Here is a 19,067-nt window from a genome sequence, read left to right as displayed (position 1 = left end):
AAGTGTTTCTATCAAAAATAGAAGCTTTGTTTGACATAGTTGATGGGACTCCTCTTTTGTTATAACTGTTTATTTGAAATTTCTCCTTCCTTTTTCACTTCAGCTTCATTCCACAAGCTGCTCATCATACTCTCATCTACTTTGTTCTGTCCCTCTTCCTTTTGTTATCCTATTTGATTCTCCTTTCCAAAATAAATCCACTTGCATATGCTCAACTTCACAAAGCTGCCTGTATAACACAACTGCCTTAGTCACTTCGCTTTTTTCTCTTAGTTTTTCTTCTAGTTTGAAATCAGAAAGCTTCTCAGTCCACCGATACCTACAAAAATTGATTAGCAAAATCTCATCTAGGAATTTATATACAAGATGCATCCTACTTTAAAATCTTAAAAGATAGTCATGAACCCCTACTTCAACAAAATAATTTGTAGGCCACCTGCTCGCGTGTATCTACATACACCTTTCATAGTTGATGTAATTTGGAAGTTTTCAAATCTTTGTCTATTGTAACTGTGTTTTTACAATAAATATAGTAAAAACATTCCTTTATCTAGGTATTTTTAGTTTTGGAAGGTATATATAGTGTTTTTACCACAGCTCTTTTAGCCTTATATATTTTTATTGTTATATGACTCACCACTTCAATTGCATTTGCCTGCAGCTTCAAAGAGTTGTTAATGGTAACCCCCCTCTATACATGGTGTTCTTGGCAAAAAAAGTAGTTACGTACAGATACAAATTCTTAGATGCTAAAGTGATGTGAGCTGCTCAGTATCATCTCAACAGAGACTGTCTGTAACTGCCCAGAACTGAGCTCTGGGTGTATACATGAATGTGTCTGTGTCCACATGATATAAACAGTGTTGATAGCAACTTTAAAAAAAAAACAAAGCCCACAAGGAAAGCTCAAGACTATTTATGCTTGTTCTGAAACTAATTTCAAAAGCTGTTGTGTATAAAAGAAAAAGAATATTATTTTTATGCTTTGCTTTCATCTTTGAATCTAGACAAAACCCTCCCTGGTAACTGCTGGAGGGAAGAGTTGAAAGGGCATTTCCTTTGACAACCAACAGAGCTTTGCTACCCCAAACTAAATTAAAGCTAAGAATTTTCTCTGTATGGCCAATTATTAGGGTTGACATCCACGCAGAAGAGCTCTGCCTCGTAAGATCCATACAAACACACAGACATTACATTCCTGTCTGTCCACACCATCTGTGCGTGTGGTCTGCAGACACAAGATTCCTGTCCATCCACACTGTCCCTGTGTTTGGTCCACAGAGGCAGGATCCCTGCCTGAGCACACAGCAGCACATGTGCAGTACAGAGTTGGACAGATGATTCCTGTCTATTTGCCCTGCTCTTGCATGCAGTACACAAGCAAGGAGGAGCATAATAAACCAACACTTTTTTTTTCATTTCTTTCTTTCTTTTTCTTCCAGCAGAGGTTGGTTTTTCCTATTAGGTCTGCATCACAGCTTAGATAACAGCACTAGCTGGAAAAACTGAAGAAACATCCAGGTTTTCTGCTGTATTTGTGCCAGAATTTTTCTTACCAAGCAAAGCGATTCTTTTCCTTTCTACAAAACTCATGGCACACAATGTGTAGAAATATGCCAGCTTGTTCAGATGAATTTCTCTAAGGAGTCTGCATTTCAGACAGTATTCCTGCCATTGCTTACTCTATTCCTAATCAGCTGTCTTTCTGTGATTTACATTATATTATGCCATTACATATGAGTAGAGGCCCAGCCAATGGACACCATAAAGCACCCTGTAAAGCTTAGAAAATTCTGTCTCTGGCACAGAATCATCAAAAGGTCTGTGGAACAAGATGAAAAAACAGCCAGTCATACCTCTGGTATTCTTTTCTTAACAATCCTTAACTGCAAAGTCATTAAACTTAGATAGGTGATGCCACATGTTAAAGAGCCCTGACAAAGCAGAGGAAGAAGTAGAGACGAAGAGGACGGGGCAACCTCCACTGATTTATCTGCCACTAGAAGACCTAGAAGGAAACAAGGAAGCCTTCATATTTTTTAAGCCCTCTTTGAAACACAAAACAGATTGCTGGCTGGCTGACAATGGAAAAGTCTTAGCTAGTTTTGGTTATCAGGAAAGGAGGAAAGAGAGATCAAGAAATCTTGTCATCATCATCTGACAGTGATGAAGAGGATAGAGATGGACCATAAGGAACTTGTCTCAGTTTCCACTTCCCAATCTGTGGATCTTTTCCACCAAATCTGTGAATCCTTTTCCAGTCCAGAAGAACACACTGATACCTCTCTATGAGACTCGGCAGAGACTCAAAAAGTGCACAAAATGAAGATCTCTGTGTATAAATAAATGTACTTCTCTTAAAAAAAAACAAACCAAAACAAAACCAGAAAAAAACCTAGAATGAGATGGTACAGTACTTATTACTTCCACAGAGCAAATAAATCCATTCAGTCTTCCAAGTTTTAAACAACTTTTGTATGTGTGTGTTCTGAAGGATCACTATATTGCTTTTATTATTTTTTCACCACCATTAATGTCAGCAGTTGGCAGAAGTTTGGGTTGCTAACTCTAATAAAGGAGGCAAAGCCAAGGTTATATCTATGAGTGTTTTGGAGATGGAGGGCACATTGGCCTGGTATCAGAAATTACAGTTACGTTTCAGGTTAATGTGAAAAAACTGAAGAGTCATTTCTTCAACTGTGAAAAGGATTCTGTGTGGTACTGCAGTAAAATTGAATGTTTAAAAAGGTTAAGTTTCTCCTTCCCAAATAGAAATCCACTGTTAAAACAAGAGATACCTACGTAGCTCAGATCCTGAGAAGAACTTAGCTGGAATCAGCTGTGAGACGTCCAGTTATTTTTTGTTTACTCAACCACAGGAAATATTTGTATTCACACTAAGACAGTCAGGAATTGGTGGTAAACACAAAGTAAGAGAACAAATGACTAAGTTCTGTGACTGTAAAGCTGTGCTCAAAGAGAACAAAACCCCTAATAAAATGGCTACCCCTTAACCAGGGATGTACTCAACATAAAAGACCATTTCTTCCCCAGGCACCAGTACTGTGGTCAGAATTTAATATATATCTGCAGGCTAAAGCTTTATGGAAGTTGAGAGACTAACATTCACCTAAACTACTGATGACCTAAAATTGATATGTTATTGCAAAGTTAAATTTACTCATATTTGAATCTGAGACTGCTTGACCAGCAAACTGATCTTACAGCCACATGATAAATATTTCATTATGTCACGTAAAATCTGACATCAACCTTTTGATAACTGACTTTGAGCCTTATTTTGTCTTTATGCACCATCTTGGACTAAGCCCTAAAAGCACTTCTTGGTACTGAAAAGAGTCAAAGCTTTGGTACTCCATTTAAGGCAAAGAAGGGCAGACTGAACCTCTGTTCAATACAGGTCCACTCAGAGGCAGTAGAACACAACTGCCCTAAAGATGATCTGCCAAGATCACTACCTCATATTTAACAGCATCCTCTGCAGACCCCATTCACGTGAAGGTCTGGAAGCAGGATCTCCGTTAGTATCAACTTTCTCATCCTGTGTCTTTCAGACTTGGCAGCTGTTACCAGACTCCTCACAGCTTCCCAAGTTAGTAGCCAGCAGACAAACTTCCATCCCGTCTCTACACACAATCACAAATGTCAACTGGCAAATACATTACCTTTAGGGAAAAACTACACCTTTTCTTTGGTCCTGACTATTTTTTCACCTTAGAGAAGGAGTGTAGAAAACAGCATGTACTTGTTAAGGAGTAAAATGTATAATTTATTCAGCACTAAAACATGAATAGTAATTTTTTTTAGGCTTGGATTCTTTAGAATTTAACAGAACTGAGGGGAATCTGGAGCTATCAGCACCCGTCCATTCGCAGAAGCTATCATGAATAACTGATGCCTCGTTTCATAAATCTATGACTCCTTTTGATAAACTTGACATACTTTTATATCAAATTCCATGGCTTGGTATGTAAACTCATGAAGGGTTAGTATCAAGAAACTAGTCCTAACTGATAGCATGTATCTTAAGATTTCCAACTGCAACACGAAACTTTTCTTTTCCCCTGCAATACCTATTTGCTACCTTGAGATATGGTGTACTGGACTAGGCTCAATCAGATTGTTTCAAAAAGGGAAATTATTTTCAGAACTCTAAGGAGCTTAATACAGTGGATGAGAAAAAAAATCAGTAGACTGAGAGGCATTTCAGTGCCTAAATTCAAAAATACCTGAGACCACTGTTCATCAACAGCTCACTATTTACTGAAGCTGAAGTTCATTCTGTACAGTTAAGATTTAATGTTTCCATTCTCAATTTGTAAAATGGTGGGGATTAAAATTCTCTATTGCAGACTACGTATTTTTGATTCTCAAGCAAAAAACCCCACTGATTTATTATGTTACTCCCGAAACAACACAGAAAGAATTCCAAACATGCAATATATTCTATCTTATAGATCATTAATTTTCATTATATATTTCTAGGTGCACAATTTTTTCCATCATTCCTCCTTCAAGTAAAGAACATATCACTGACATATGAAGTCATACAACTGTTAATCTGTAATCTACTTGGAACTTTCTATATTTTTAGTTTATGAAAGCCATTCAGTCAGCTTGTATCTCTGACTTCACCTTCTCCTTACATGGTTTTGGAATACACCTTGCTTGCACCATCTATCACCTCAGCAGTTACAGATTTTACACAAAGTAAACCCAATAGTAACACTGGTAAAATGCCTTTCAGCTTTTTGCTACTACCTTTCTACCAACTACCAATATGTGAACTGCTTTCTGTATAAGATAGTTGTTAAAGTCACAGATTTGGTAGGCTTTTCATTCAAAGAGAAACAACTACAAATAAAGCTGTTCAGTGTGCGGTGTGTTTCCTGGGGAATAACACCAATAGGAACACATAAGCATAATGTATCAAGTTAGTACATTTTGAATGGAGATGAAGGAAAAGGAAACTTGTATCTTCTAGACAATTGTCAGCGCCAGGTAGGACAGCCCAAATGAGCAGGAATAATTTGGTACAGAAAAAGCTGCATTCAGTGAATGAAATATCACTAAGGATAGTTACACACTTATGTTGGAAAATCACAGTATTTTTACTGAGTTCAAAAAAGTAATTCAAAATCTTCTTGTATCTGAAATTCTGGTATTTATATATCTGAAATTCCTGTTTCTTCACAAAAAATACATTCCTAGGTTTATCTCATCAAGATTATTTAAATGTTTAAGTGGAATCCTGTCTGTCACCAAAACTTCAGAGTTCCTTAAAGAATGTGTCTAAGTGACAAGATTTAAATGTAATTATAAGCTCACTGTATTTTCCGGTCAGCCTTCAAACATCACCAATTCAAATACCAAAAGAGTGATGCCAAACCAACCCAGCCACAAGAACCAATTGTCGGAAAGTCTCAAATACTTTACCCCTGAGGCACATCCTGCCACTGGACAACAAACAGGGAGTAGTCGTGTATGGGTCCTTCCCAATTACGCAGCAAATGGTAGAAGCTAAGCAAAAGAAGATGTACCTATAATTTTATTCCTTGCATGAACAACTGTTTGCAGTCTGGAGCTCTTCTACATGGCTCTTTTTGAGCTTTTGCTCCTATCTCACAAACTCATCAGTGTACACAAAGACTGTCAGCAACTGAGGATAACTGTTCTCAATGTAAACTCTGGAGCACAGAAATAACACAAAAATAAATACTTAAATGCTTTGTTGGATGTATGCACGAAAAAGACCTGTTCTAATATTCTCTCTTTATTTAACTGAAAAACAGTGCCTCAGTGCCTGTCAGATCAGTGGTTTGCACCATGGCAGTGACAGAAAAACCACTGCACAGCACAACTGCAGCATGAAGCGACAGTGACTGTTATTTACATTGCGCTAATGTTCATAAATACTATTCACAAAGGGATTATTACTTTTTAGGCCCCAAATTAGATTTCTTAGTGCAGTCTTCTGGAGAAACCCAAGCTCACTCAATGTCCTAAACTCTTCAAGACCACTAACAAGCCTGGTCCTCCCAGTGCAGGCTTAACAATTTTAACTGATATCAAAACCCAGCAGATTGGTTGTTACTTAAAGAAATGGGATGCAGGGTCTCTCGACTGCTAACCTAGACTTGTCCAGAAATCATAATTTTGTAGTCAGGGACAATGTTACCTAAATAACTTAGCATAGGAGTTCACAATCCTTGAATGAGAGATACTATAAATACAGCAGGAGATGCTGTCAGCAACTAGCCAATTAATTTACCTTCATTCGTGCCAAGTTTTAATGAATCAAAAAGCTGTAAAACTGTAATATGAAAATCTTAATATAATCAATAAATGAAGGAATATTTCTAATTGAATAAATCAGGCTTTTGAAAACTAAGATAAAACTTGAGAAATACTATTTCACAGAATATTTTTTTAAATGTTACACATGTCTAGAAAGACAGGGTAGCAAATACTGTATTGTCATCTGAGTTCCAAACTACTTCTATAAATCTTAAGGCTCAATCTCTCAGTGAGGCAAAGAACCTTCCCCTTCAAGCAGACCTACATAGCTGCCATTGCAATGCCCTAAAAACTACTGGCTGAGACATGAGTGAAAGCACAAACAGAAAGCAGACGTGGCTGTTAATACCAGGGTCAACAGGCAATTCCCTTCTCTGGCACGATGAGGCCAGTGACAGCAAGGAGTTCACTTGAACATACATTATTGTTTAGTAGTACAAGAGGATAAAGGTAAAAGGAGGAGGGAAAGGGGAATGAGAGTATAAGTAGTACCACAGGAAGATGAAATGCTGCCCCAGGAAAGACTGCTGACACTGCACTGAATGCTGTTACTGTGGTAATCGATGACTGAAAATGATGGGAAAAAAGTCTGGAGCACATGGCAGGGAGTAGGTGCTTTCTTTTAACATGCAAGGGCTTCTTGCACTGTGCCTCAGGAAGCGGTGTGCAAGGGCATGACAAAGCCTTGCTTTCTGTGCCTGCTTGGCTGCTGTCAGGGTGCTGGGGTCTGCTCCTGGCAGAGATCCCCCTGTGACAGAAACAATTACTGAGGAGCAAAGCCTGGCAAAACAAACAGTGCTGTGCTGTGATTGATAAACTGGGTGGATTGCACGGCTTCGACAAAAGCCATCATGCTTAAGTTTGACAGCTGGCAATGCTTGATGAGAGCCAATTAGTGGATATATATTCACTTCAGCCAGAAGTTTCTTCTATTTCTAGTCCAGTAGCTTGCTGAATAGGAAGTGTACAATGATTTCCCCCACTTTTGCCTGCTTACATGTATGCCACCTATACTGTAATTACAGCTAAGAATATGCTATGAAAACTATGTATTTTGGCACCATTGTATATTAAAGCCAGTAGATTCAACTTCTGTAAAGCTGCATTTGACCCTACACATAATGGTGGTACAAGAATCTGAACAAGCAAGAGGAATTAGAGATGTGTGCACGTCTACGGGGGTATGATATAATAGGCATCACAGAAACATGGTGGGATGGCTCCTATGACTGGAGTGTTGGAATGGAAGGTTACAGGCTCTTTAGGAAAGACAGGCCTGGCAGGCGGGGAGGGGGAGTTGCCCTTTGTGTTAGGGATAGGCTGGAGAGTATGGAACTCTGATGGGGACAGGTGAGCAGTCCACAGAGAGTTTGTGGGTGAGGGTTAAAGGGAATATAGCTATGGGAGACATTACTGTGGGCATCTGTTACAGACCGCCTGATCAAGAACCTGCGGATGAAGCACTCTGTAGACAGATAGGAACAGCCTGACGCTCGCAGGCCCTTGTTCTCATGGGTGACTTCAACCACCCTGACATCTGTTGGAAGGACAGTACGGCCCGGCACAAGCAATCCAGGAGGTTCCTCGATTGTGTGGAAGACAACTTCCTTCTGCAAGTAACAGAGCAGCCGACAAGGAGAGGTGCCATGCTTGACCTCATGCTCACCAACAGGGAAGGGCTCGTCGGAAATGTGACGCTCCAGGGCAGCCTTGGATGCAGCGATCATGAGAAGCTCGAATTTGAGATCCTCAGGACAGTGAGAAGAGCGTGCAGCAAGCTCACTGCCCTGGACTTCAAAAGAGCAGACTTTGGCCTCTTCAGGAACCTGCTTAAGAAGGTTCCATGGGATACAGCCCTAGAGGGCAGAGGGGCCCAAGACTGTTGGTTGATATTCAAGGATCACCTGCTACAAGCTCAGGAGTGTTGCATCCCAACCAGAAGGAAGTGCAGCAGGAGGGCCAGGAGACCTCCTTGGATGGATAAGGAGCTCCTGAGGAAAATTCAAATGAAAAAAGAGGCTTATAATAAGTGGAAGCAAGGACAGGTGGCCTGGGAAGAGTACAGGGATGTTGTCCAGGAAGCTAGGGACCAGGTTAGGAAAGCTAAGGCCCAGTTAGAATTAAACTTAGCTAGAGGTATTAAAGATAACAGGAAGGGATTCTACAGGCACGCAGCAAACAAAAAACAGACTAGGGAGAATGTAGCCCCCCTCAGGAAGCTCTCAGGAGAACTGGCTACACAGGATTTGGAGAAGGCTGAGGTTCTGAATGACTTCTTTGCCTCAGTCTTCACTGGCAAAGGCTCTGACCACACCACCCAAGCCTTGGAAGGCAGATGCAGGACTGTAAGAATGAAGACCTTGTGCCCACTGTAGGAGAGGAACTGGTTTGAGACCTTCTTAAAAATCTGAACGTGCACAAGTCCATGGGTCCTGATGAGATCCATCCGTGGGTCCTGAAGGAGCTGGCAAATGAAGTTGCGAAGCCGCTGGCCATCATATTTGAGAAATCATGGCAGTCAGGTGAAGTTCCTGACAACTGGAAAAAGGGAAATATAACCCCCATTTTCAAGAAGGGGAAAATGGATGACCTGGGGAATTACAGACCAGTCAGTCTCACCTCTGTGCCTGGCAAAATCTTGGAGCAGATTCTCCTGGAAGGCATGCTAAGGCACATGAAAAACAACAAGGTGCTTGGTGACAGCCAGCATGGCTTCACTAAGGGGAAATCCTGCCTGGCCAATTTGGTGGCCTTCTATGATGGGGCTATGGAACTGATGGACAGGGGTAGAGCAGCTGATGTCATCTACCTGGACATGTGTAAAGTGTTCGACACTGTCCCACACAACATCCTTGCCTCTAAATTGGAGAGACATCAATTTGATGGATGGACCACTCGGTGGATAAAGAACTGGATGGATGGCTGCACACAAAGAGTTGTGGTCAATGGCTCAATGCCCAGCTGGAGACCAGTAACAAGTGGTGTCCCTCAGGGATCGGTGTTGGGACCGGTCTTGTTCAACATCTTCGTCGCTGACATGGACAGAGGGATTGAGTGCGCCCTCAGCAAGTTTGCCAATGACACGAAGCTGTGTGGTTCGGTTGATACCCTGGAGGGAAGGAATGCCATCCAGAGGGACCTCGACACGCTTGTGAGGTGGGCTGATGCCAACCTCATGAAGTTTAACCATGACAAGTGCAAGGTCCTACACCTGGGTCGGAGCAATCCCAGGCACAGCTGCAGGTTGGGCAGAGAAGAGATTCAGAGCAGCCCTGCGGAGAAGGACTTGGGGGTGTTGGTTGATGAGAAAATGAACATGAGCCGGCTTCAGTGTGTGCTCGCAGCCCAGAAAGCCAACCGTATCCTGGGCTGCATCAAAAGGAGCGTGACCAGCAGGTTGAAGGAAGTGATCCTGCCCCTTTGCTCTCATGAGACCCACTTGGAGTACTGTGTGCAGTTCTGGTGTTCTCAACATAAAAAGGACATGGAACTGTTGGAACAAGTCCAGAGGAGGGCCACGAGGATGATCAGGGGACTGGAGCACCTCCCATATGAAGACAGGCTGAGGAAGCTGGGGCTCTACAGCCTGGAGAAGAGAAGGCTGCATGGAGACCTCCTAGCAGCCTTCCAGTATCTGAAGGGGGCCTATAGGGATGCTGGGGAGGGACTCTTCATTAGGGACTGTAGTGACAGAACAAGGCGTAACACATTAAAACTTAAACAGGGGAAGTTTAGATTGGATATAAGGAGGAAATTCTTTCCTGTTAGGGTGGTGAGGCACTGGAATGGGTTGCCCAGGAAAGCTGTGAATGCTCCGTCCCTGGCAGCGTTCAAGGCCAGGAGGGCTATGAGGATGATCAGGGGATTGGGGCACCTCCTGTATGAAGACAGGCTGAGGAAGTTGGGGCTGTTCAGCCTGGAGAAGAGAAGGCTGCGTGGAGACCTCATAGCAGCCTTCCAGTATCTGAAGGGGGCCTATAGGGATGCTGGAGAGGGACTCTTCATTAGGGACTGTAGTGACAGGAGAAGGGGTAACGCATTAAAACTTAAACAGGGGAAGTTTAGGTTGGATATAAGGAAGAAGTTTTTTCCTGCTAGGGTGGTGAGGCACTGGAATAGGTTGCCCAGGGAGTTTGTGAATGCTCCATCCCTGGCAGTGTTCAAGACCAGGTCGGACGAGTCCTTGGGTGATATGATTTAGTGTAAGGTGTCCCTGCCCACGGCATGGGGGTTGGAACTAGATGATCTTAAGGTCCTTTCCAACCCTAACTATTCTATGATTCCATGATTTTAAAAAGATAATTTACACTGACTCAATGTCCACTTAGTGCGTAAACGAGGCTGTGACAGCACTAGTTAGATAACAAGTCCATTATAAGTGACAATAGTTATAAAAATGCTTCACTATTCCTTGAAAATATCCTTGGCAAAGTGTATTACTCTGCTGCTGTTTCAAATAATTTGATCTGGCATTCAGAGAATAACACAATTCTGTACCACCCCCTACATGCAGGAACCTCTGATATGCAAGTCCCTTTCAAACTCATCTATTTGTTCTTGACTTTCTTATCAAATAGCTTTTCTTCCGCCACTTCTGCATCTATTTCCACTCTTGCTAATGCAAGTATGTGGGTGAAGAGACCAATAAACAAAGATGGATCCAAGTACTGCGAATCTCATCACTTGTTTCAAACATTTGTACTTAATTGTCTCAGCTATACAGAAGCCAACACCACCACACATGAACAACTTTCACATATCTTCCTAGGCTTCCTAAATCTCCTTATGCCAGTGGTTTGAGAGGTACCTCCAAGCACTAAACTTCAATGGGCACCATCAAACCGCTACGGCCTCTCAGGTGCTCTCACAGAACAATGGTAGTTTTGTCACAGAAACAGCACAACATTCAGTAATCATCTGCAGTGATTGTATCCATATCACCTGAAGAAGAATATAATTTTCTAACAGGGTAATCACTTTCATCAGATACAGTTTCAAATCAGGGCAGCTAAGGCAAAGCAATGACTAACCGCATGCCTTGCAGAATCTGCATTATTTCATCAGGCAGGGTGGTAATAAAACCTGCCAGAAGTGTGGTCATGCTGATACTGCTTGACAGCAGTAAGAGGAAAACGCCTGCCTGTCAGTCTCCTTTGACCTGTTCTACATTCTCCTGTTACAAAGAGAAAATGACTCCAACCAGTGGAACTCACTTTGGAAAAGTTAACAGCAGAGAAGTGTCAGGTGTCAGTGTGTGGGGTTTCCAGGGAAACAACTAACAGTGGAAAAATAGCATTTTTGGGGGGAGAAGCTATTATGGAATCTAAAATTCTTTCCTCTTCCTCATGATCCCACGAACCACATTTACTCGAGAAACAAATCCTTGCTGTACCTTGGCCTCATGAGGAAAGCCAGCCAAAATCTTTGCAGGGAAGAAGCACAAAGAGGCACAGAACAAAGAGCTTTGGGACTTACATGGCTAGATGAAATATATATTAAATACTGCACAAAAGCTAACTATTAAGACTACTAGTCATTGCCAAATAATTCTTCTCGATTTATGAGAATGGTAAATAACAGTCTCTCAAATTCATGCTCCCCCACAAAGGAAGGTATGATCATGATCATGAAGTTTAACCATGACAACTGCAAGGTCCTACACCTGGGTCGGAGCAATCCCAGGCACAGCTACAGGTTGGGCAGAGAAGAGATTCAGAGCAGCCCAAGGAGAAGGACTTGGGGGTGCTGGTAGATGAGAAAATGAACATAAGTCAGCTTCAGTGTACGTTCGCAGCCCAGAAAGCCAACCGTATCCTGGGCTGCATCAAAAGCAAAGCATTTGACACAGTCTCCCACAGCATCCTCATGGCTAAATTGAGGAAGTGTGGACTGGATGATCAGGTAGTGAGGTGGACTGCGAACTGGCTGAAGGAGAGAAGCCAGAGAGTTGTAGTCTATGGGGCAGAGTCTAGTTGGAGGCCTGTAACTAGTGAAGTGCCTCAAGGGTCAGTACTGGGACCAGTATTATTTAATATATTCATCAATGATTTAGATGAGGGAATTGAGTGTACTATCAGCAAGTTTGCTGATGACACTAAGCTGGGAGGAGTGGCTGACACGCCAGAAGGCTGTGCTGCCATCCAGCGAGACCTGGACAGGCTGGAGAGTTGGGCAGGGAGTAACTTGATGAAATATAACAAGGGAAAGTGTAGAGTCCTGCATCTGGGCAGGAACAACCCCAGGTTCCAGTATAGGTTGGGGAACGACCTGTTAGAGAGCAGTGTAGGGGAGAGGGACCTGGGGGTCCTAGTGGACGACAGGATGACCATGAGCCAACACTGTGCCCTTGTGGCTAAGAAGGCCAATGGCATCCTGGGGTGTATTAGAAGGGCGGTGGTTAGTAGGTCGAGAGAGGTCCTCCTTCCCCTCTACTCTGCCCTGGTGAGACCCCATCTGGAATATTGTGTCCAGTTCTGGGCCCCTCAGTTCAAGAAGGACAGGGAGCTGCTGGAGAGAGTCCAGCGCAGGGCAACGAAGATGATTAAGGGAGTGGAGCATCTCCCTTATGAGGAAAGACTGAGGGAGCTGGGTCTCTATAGTTTGGAGAAGAGGAGACTGAGGGGTGACCTTATTAGTGTCTATAAATATATAAAGGGGGAATGTCACGAGGATGGAGCCAGGCTCTACTCAGTGGCAAACAATGATAGGACAAGGGGTAATGGGTGCAAACTGGAACACAAGAGGTTCCACTTAAACTTGAGAAGGAACTTCTTCTCAGTGAGGGTGACGGAACACTGGAACAGGCTGCCCAGGGAGGTTGTGGAGTCTCCTTCCCTGGAGACATTCAAAGCCCGCCTGGACACATTCCTGTGTAACATTATCTAGGTGTTCCTGCTCCGGCAGGGGGATTGGACTAGATGATCTTTTGAGGTCCCTTCCAATCTCTAGCATACTGTGATACTGTGATACTGTGATACTGTGTGAAAAAGAGCGTGACCAGCAGGTTGAAGGAGGTGATCCTGCCCCTCTACTCTGCCCTTCTGAGACCTCACCTGGATTACTGTGTGCAGTTCTGCTGTTCTCAACATAAAAAGGACATGGAACTGTTGGAACAAGTGCAGAGGAGGGCCACGAGGATGATCAGGGGACTGGAGCACCTCCCGTATGAAGACAGGCTGAGGAAGTTGGGGCTGTTCAGCCTGGAGAAGAGAAGGCTGTGTGGAGACCTCATAGCAGTCTTCCAGTATCTGAAGGGGGCCTATAGGGATGCTGGGGAGGGACTCTTCATTAGGGACTGTAGTGACAGGAGAAGGGGTAACGCATTAAAACTTAAACAGGGGAAGTTTAGATTGGATATAAGGAGGAAATTCTTTCCTGTTAGGGTGGTGAGGCACTGGAATAGGTTGCCCAGGGAGGTTGTGAATGCTCCATCCCTGGCAATGTTAGAGACCGGGTTGGACGAGGCCTTGGGTGATATGGTTTAGTGTGAGATGTCCCTGCCCATGGCAGGGGGGTTGGAATTGATGATCTTAAGGTCCTTTCCAACCCTAACTATTCTATGATTCTATGATGAGGATATAGAAGTAGAAAGGAATGACAGGCGTTAAAGATTCCTCTGAATGGCAAGCAAGCTGACTATGTAAGCCATACTTTCAATAGCATGAGGTTTCTCATCTCCCTTCACGAAAACAGAAAGGAGCTCTTTTCACTAAGGTAAGTGAGCAGTGAGAGTGTATATGCCAACAAAAGGAAAGGTGAGGGACCATATGAAATAGAATTATTAAGGGACAAAAAGTAGACATTAGTGTTGTACTTTAGAATGAAAAGGAAACTGAAGACAAAGGTTGATCTTCTACTCAGTTAAAAGTGCAAGCCATCAAAAAAATAAAGCAAAAAACCTCAACGTGCTCATGCACCTTCTGTGCCAGTCTTTGCTAAAACTGTACACAGGGGCTAACAAAATTTATTTCAATACTCACAGAATATCCTTTCAGGTCAGAAAAGAACAGTTGAGATGGTAGTCAAAAAAAAAAATCATGTTTTCAAATTCACCAGCTTTGACTGTACTATACAATACTAGGAAGAGTTTATCTACTATAATGAAAGCTATTAATGGTTGTTTATGGAAATCTGTGGGAACCGGTGAGGTTTTGCAAGACTCCATTAAGGTTTCTCACACTCTCTCATGACATGAACAACCTCAGCTAAGGAAAGGCCTCATTTTCAGCTTTGTCCAGTTTCGTGCTCAGAGAAATAAAAAGACAAATCAAATAAAATCTAAGAAAAAACATCTGGAATGATCAGGTATCTTGAAAACAAGACACATGAAAACTGGAAGGACTGAGACTGCCCAGTTTAGAGAATAACACAGAGGAGACACCCCAGTGTAAATCAAAACATCTGTTAAAAAGTGTAGAGAAATAGTCTTTTTTTTCCCCACATCCGTAACAGATAGAAAAAGCTATAATGACCTTAGATTGCAGTGAGGTTGACATCATAATGATAAAGACAAATGAGCCATAGAAAAGACTTCCCAAGACTGAAGGTCTCCCTCATTAATAGTCTTTAAGAACTGATTACAGGTATAGCTGAATAAATCAAGCGGGTTACATGGAGCTCTGTCCTGAACCCAGTACTATTCGGTATTTTCATTAACAATGTGAGGAAAACAGGTAACAAAATATCTGATGAAAATAAAAGAAAATACATATTTATGAAATATGTGGGGAAAGCTTAAGCTGGGTGGTTTAGTGAGTGTGCTAAAGTATAGGCTAAGAGCTTAATAGATTCTTGAAAGACTGAGGAACTGATCTGAAACTACTTTTAATTTGGAAAATACAGCATAATAAGAATATTACTGTTATTATTAATTACAGTACTAATCTAACCCAGAGTAACATCACTTAAAATGAAAATCTTTAATCAATAACACTGAAGCAAGCTAGTTACTCATAATTTTTGCTACAGTGTATTATAAAAGAATCGTGAATAATTATGAAAGATTATATAATAATACAAGTGAATACAGCGATTTACAAACAATTCAATTTCATAATACTTCCAGCTCTCCCAGAAAGCACACTGATATGGTTCCGAGGCTCCTGAAAATTTCAGCACTATTACTTCATGTTTATGGCATAGTAGTGCCTAGAGACATTGGGCATGGAATGCCCCCACTGTGCTATACACTGTAGAAAAACACTGAAAATGGCAAGCTTTGCTCCAAACGTCTCCTACTAGAAAACCCCAAGTGCTTAAGAATGAAAGCCCACAGACAGGAAACCTCAGCCCATTCGGATATGCCTTCCCTTTACAACTCAAAGCAGCAGAGTAGCGCTTCACTCTGTTACAGTAAGTATACCCTGATCGTTAAAACTTAGCTTGACAAGGCAAGGAATAAATGGCAAACAGGCCACTTTCTAACAGATGAGCAGTGGATGTTATGCCACTAAGCAGGCCAAAGCTCCTTGGGTCTCCGTCAATTCCAGTGACACGCATCATGGGGGCTTCTCTATGGCGTATAATCCAAGCACGCTGGCTGGCGCTTGCCACTCTACATCTGGTCTGTATTAGACAACCTTTAGCTCCGTTCTTTTGCATCAGCCCTGGCCCCCTCTGGTGCAGCAGCCTCCCAACCACTGCTTCTCCATGAATACTCATGGAGACAAAGTACTCTGGGAAGGAAGTAAATTGGGACCACATTAGCTGGTGACCTTCGCCCTGCAATTGGACTGCCTTTCCGATGATAGAGGAAATCCCTCATACAAACTGACAACCAATATGAAACAGGCAGCTCCGTTTACTGGAAAGCCTGGTCAATGCTGAGTGCCTCATTAGGAAATGGTCTCTATATTGAGGCACATTCCTGCAATTCAGAGCCTAGAAACTCTAAATTAAAACAACATTGATGCCATATCCTCTTTCCAAAATGCCTCTCTTCATCCAAACTTTAATACACATACTTAAAGAAATTAAAGAAGCAAAATATCTTTGGCAGGACTCCTTCCCTGTCTTTCGCAGTAATACCCTGCCTGTGCAAGTGACCAAGAATGTGACAGTGTTCGGAAGGGAGAAAGGAGAGTTAAAGCACAGAATAACTGCAGAGTCCTTCAGAATCTGTACAACCTTTCCTTGGTGAATCCATGTCTTCACCAATATTTTTAAATAAATAACAATCACTTGAAATTTCAGGGCTGAAGAAACTGGATTTATTTATTTTTAAGCAGTAAATTGAGGCTCATGGGTAGAATGGGTTTTTGTTATTGGAGAGAGTTAGTTGTATCCTTCCACACCCTAAGAAAGATAACTCAACAGTGAGTCAGTCTGCAGTGGTAGCTATTGTAGCAACTCAATGACAACCAGCACAAGCCATGAAAAGGCACAATCTGAATCCTGTCATACACACTTGGATCCGTCCACACTTGCTATTGCTGTGTAGTCAGAAAACTGCTTTCTTAAAGCATTATCTTGGTCAGAGGCCCTTTCCAGTTTGCAGTGAGATTCAGCAATCAGGAATATGGTGCCTACCACAGCATGCGTAATTCTTCACATAAACACCTCCTTCCAATATTGCTCAGCATTTCTGTTTGCATTCTATGTACATGGAAACAGGAATCTTTTAGTCAAGTGCCTGCAAGCCAACTGAAAGAGCTGCTTTCCCACCACAAAGTCTAAGAATTTCCTAGAAACGGGATGGACTCAAGTACCAAATACTTATCAGGGAGCTCAACAGCTCTGAAAAAATGTTAAAGGCAGAGGGAAGGAATTCCTGAGGTCAGGATCCTAGCTCTGAATGTGAATGGTTGAATAAACCTTTTAGGTTCCAGAACTGCTTTTTGAAGTCTTCCAGAACATCTTGATTAACTGGCATTACTTGCCTTTCTTGAACAGCTGTGTTCAATGCATCTGCAAATCTGAAAGATTTTTCGTTCACAATTTCTACTGTAAATTTAGGAATTACAGTTCAACTTTTCAGAAGTTCCTGAAATGCTGTATAGTCTTGTGGTGCTGGTAAACACAGACAGACCTTTGTTCCCAAGATGTAGAAAAGGGTCCATGTAGAGAAAACAAACTGATGAATCAGCTCAGTTGTTTTGTTGGAAAATATAGGGCTGGTGACCTGTAATAACTGAGGAGGACCACAGGGGCCAAGTACAGAGGTTACTTGCAAAGCGTGTGGAAAAATGAGATTCGCTTTGACTATATCAGTAATAAAGATCCTGCAAAATCTCATAGCCTTCTCTTCTGAGCTATCTCATATTTCTGGAGCTGTCAAAGTTGGTATGATTTGAATTGATGCAGAAAAGGTACGTATCAAAACTATTAATACTCAAGAAAAAAAAAGTGATTTGGGAGCCCCTGCAACTTAAAACAGTAGGTGAGTATTATTGTCCCATAATGAGTAACTTTGAGGAGTTTTTCTTTCAATGTGTTGAAAGCTGCGCACACAAAAAGATGAAAGATGATGCATCCTTAAGGTGTAGGACTGATTTTAGGGAGGATATGTCCAAATCCCTCTTAGGCCAAAAAAATATTTCTCAGTTATGGTTTAAATATAGTTTAGACTGTTTATATATAAGCATATATTCTGCCTTGGGGATTGGGAATGTACTGGAGAATACCTTGCAGCCTCATTATCTCTGATTTTATATTTATACTTACACTACTTATATATGGCTTGTATTTATACTACTCGTAGCACAGATGTGTGCAGTTACTTTCTGCTTTCTTCTTTTTCTAAGATGACTGTATTAAACAACCTTAAACATGATAAGTCTTTATAGCTGATGGCAGTTTTGGAACCAGAAACTTCAAAAGCATTTGGATATTCCAATGAATTTTTTGAAAAAGGACTAGTGCTTCTTTATTTAAAAAAAACAAAACATCAATTTCAAATTAATCTCCTGCGCAATTTTAGTTTATTTGGTAAATCAAGTACCACACAGCTAGACAGAAAAGCACTTAGAATGGGCATCAAGGAAATGTCTGTGTCTTTTTAGGAATAGAATACGGTATTTTAAGACTTATTAACACTGAACAATAATGACATGACCTACAACTTAAAAAAAAATCACCTAACTGAAACCTAATCATTAAAGATAACCACAATCTTAATGGATAAATCAAATATCACAATTTTTCAGCAGAAAAAAACCCACCACAAATCACTAGATTGTTCTATCTACCCACAAAGGATAATCAAAAGGAAACTGGGAAAGGTTAAGAGGCATGAAATGCTGGAATTTAAACTTAGGATAACAAGAGATGACAATAAAGTTCCAATTTCTCTTGGAATTAGTGGTAATGTACATTAACTACTACACCTACAGACAATTACAGGAAGAAAATGAGTACTTTCTATTGCTGTGGCCACTTCTGAATCCTGTAGGAGATCATCTGGCTGACAAGTGAAAGTAATTACAACTGTCGCTCAACAGTAAATAATACAAGACTGTAAACTATACTTCTTGCTTGTTTTGAAGCTGGTATAATAATCATAATTACTGTTTGTAAATTAAATTTAAATAACTGTTATCTTAAAAATCCATGGCCATCCACATAAACTAGTTGTGTTTCCCAAGGAAGGAGCAGAGAAATCCCTTATCAGAAAGCAAACTAGTTTTGTCTTACTGTCTTTGACAGCAACAGAAATAAACTGATTGACAGATGAAATGTTGCACATAAAATTTTATGAAGATGGAAATGATGGCACTAGAGAAGTTGATACCGGATTGGCAGCAGCTTATGTG

General features: G+C 41.5%; 1 protein-coding gene across 11 annotated transcripts in view; it reads right to left on the bottom strand.

Moving 5' to 3' along the window:
- ERC1 (ELKS/RAB6-interacting/CAST family member 1) overlaps window positions 1-19,067 on the bottom strand; it is a 296,380-nt gene that overhangs the window by 42,231 nt on the left and 235,082 nt on the right. The gene's annotated exons all lie outside the window — the stretch shown is intronic.

The sequence above is a fragment of the Pezoporus occidentalis genome, unplaced genomic scaffold (genome assembly GCF_034315485.1).
Source record: "Pezoporus occidentalis ecotype Australia unplaced genomic scaffold, CSIRO_AGI_Poc_V1 ctg19, whole genome shotgun sequence".
Taxonomy (NCBI): Eukaryota; Metazoa; Chordata; class Aves; order Psittaciformes; family Psittacidae; genus Pezoporus; species Pezoporus occidentalis.
The sequence above is the reverse complement of the archived record's forward strand: the minus strand, read 5'-3'. Positions and strand labels throughout refer to the sequence as shown.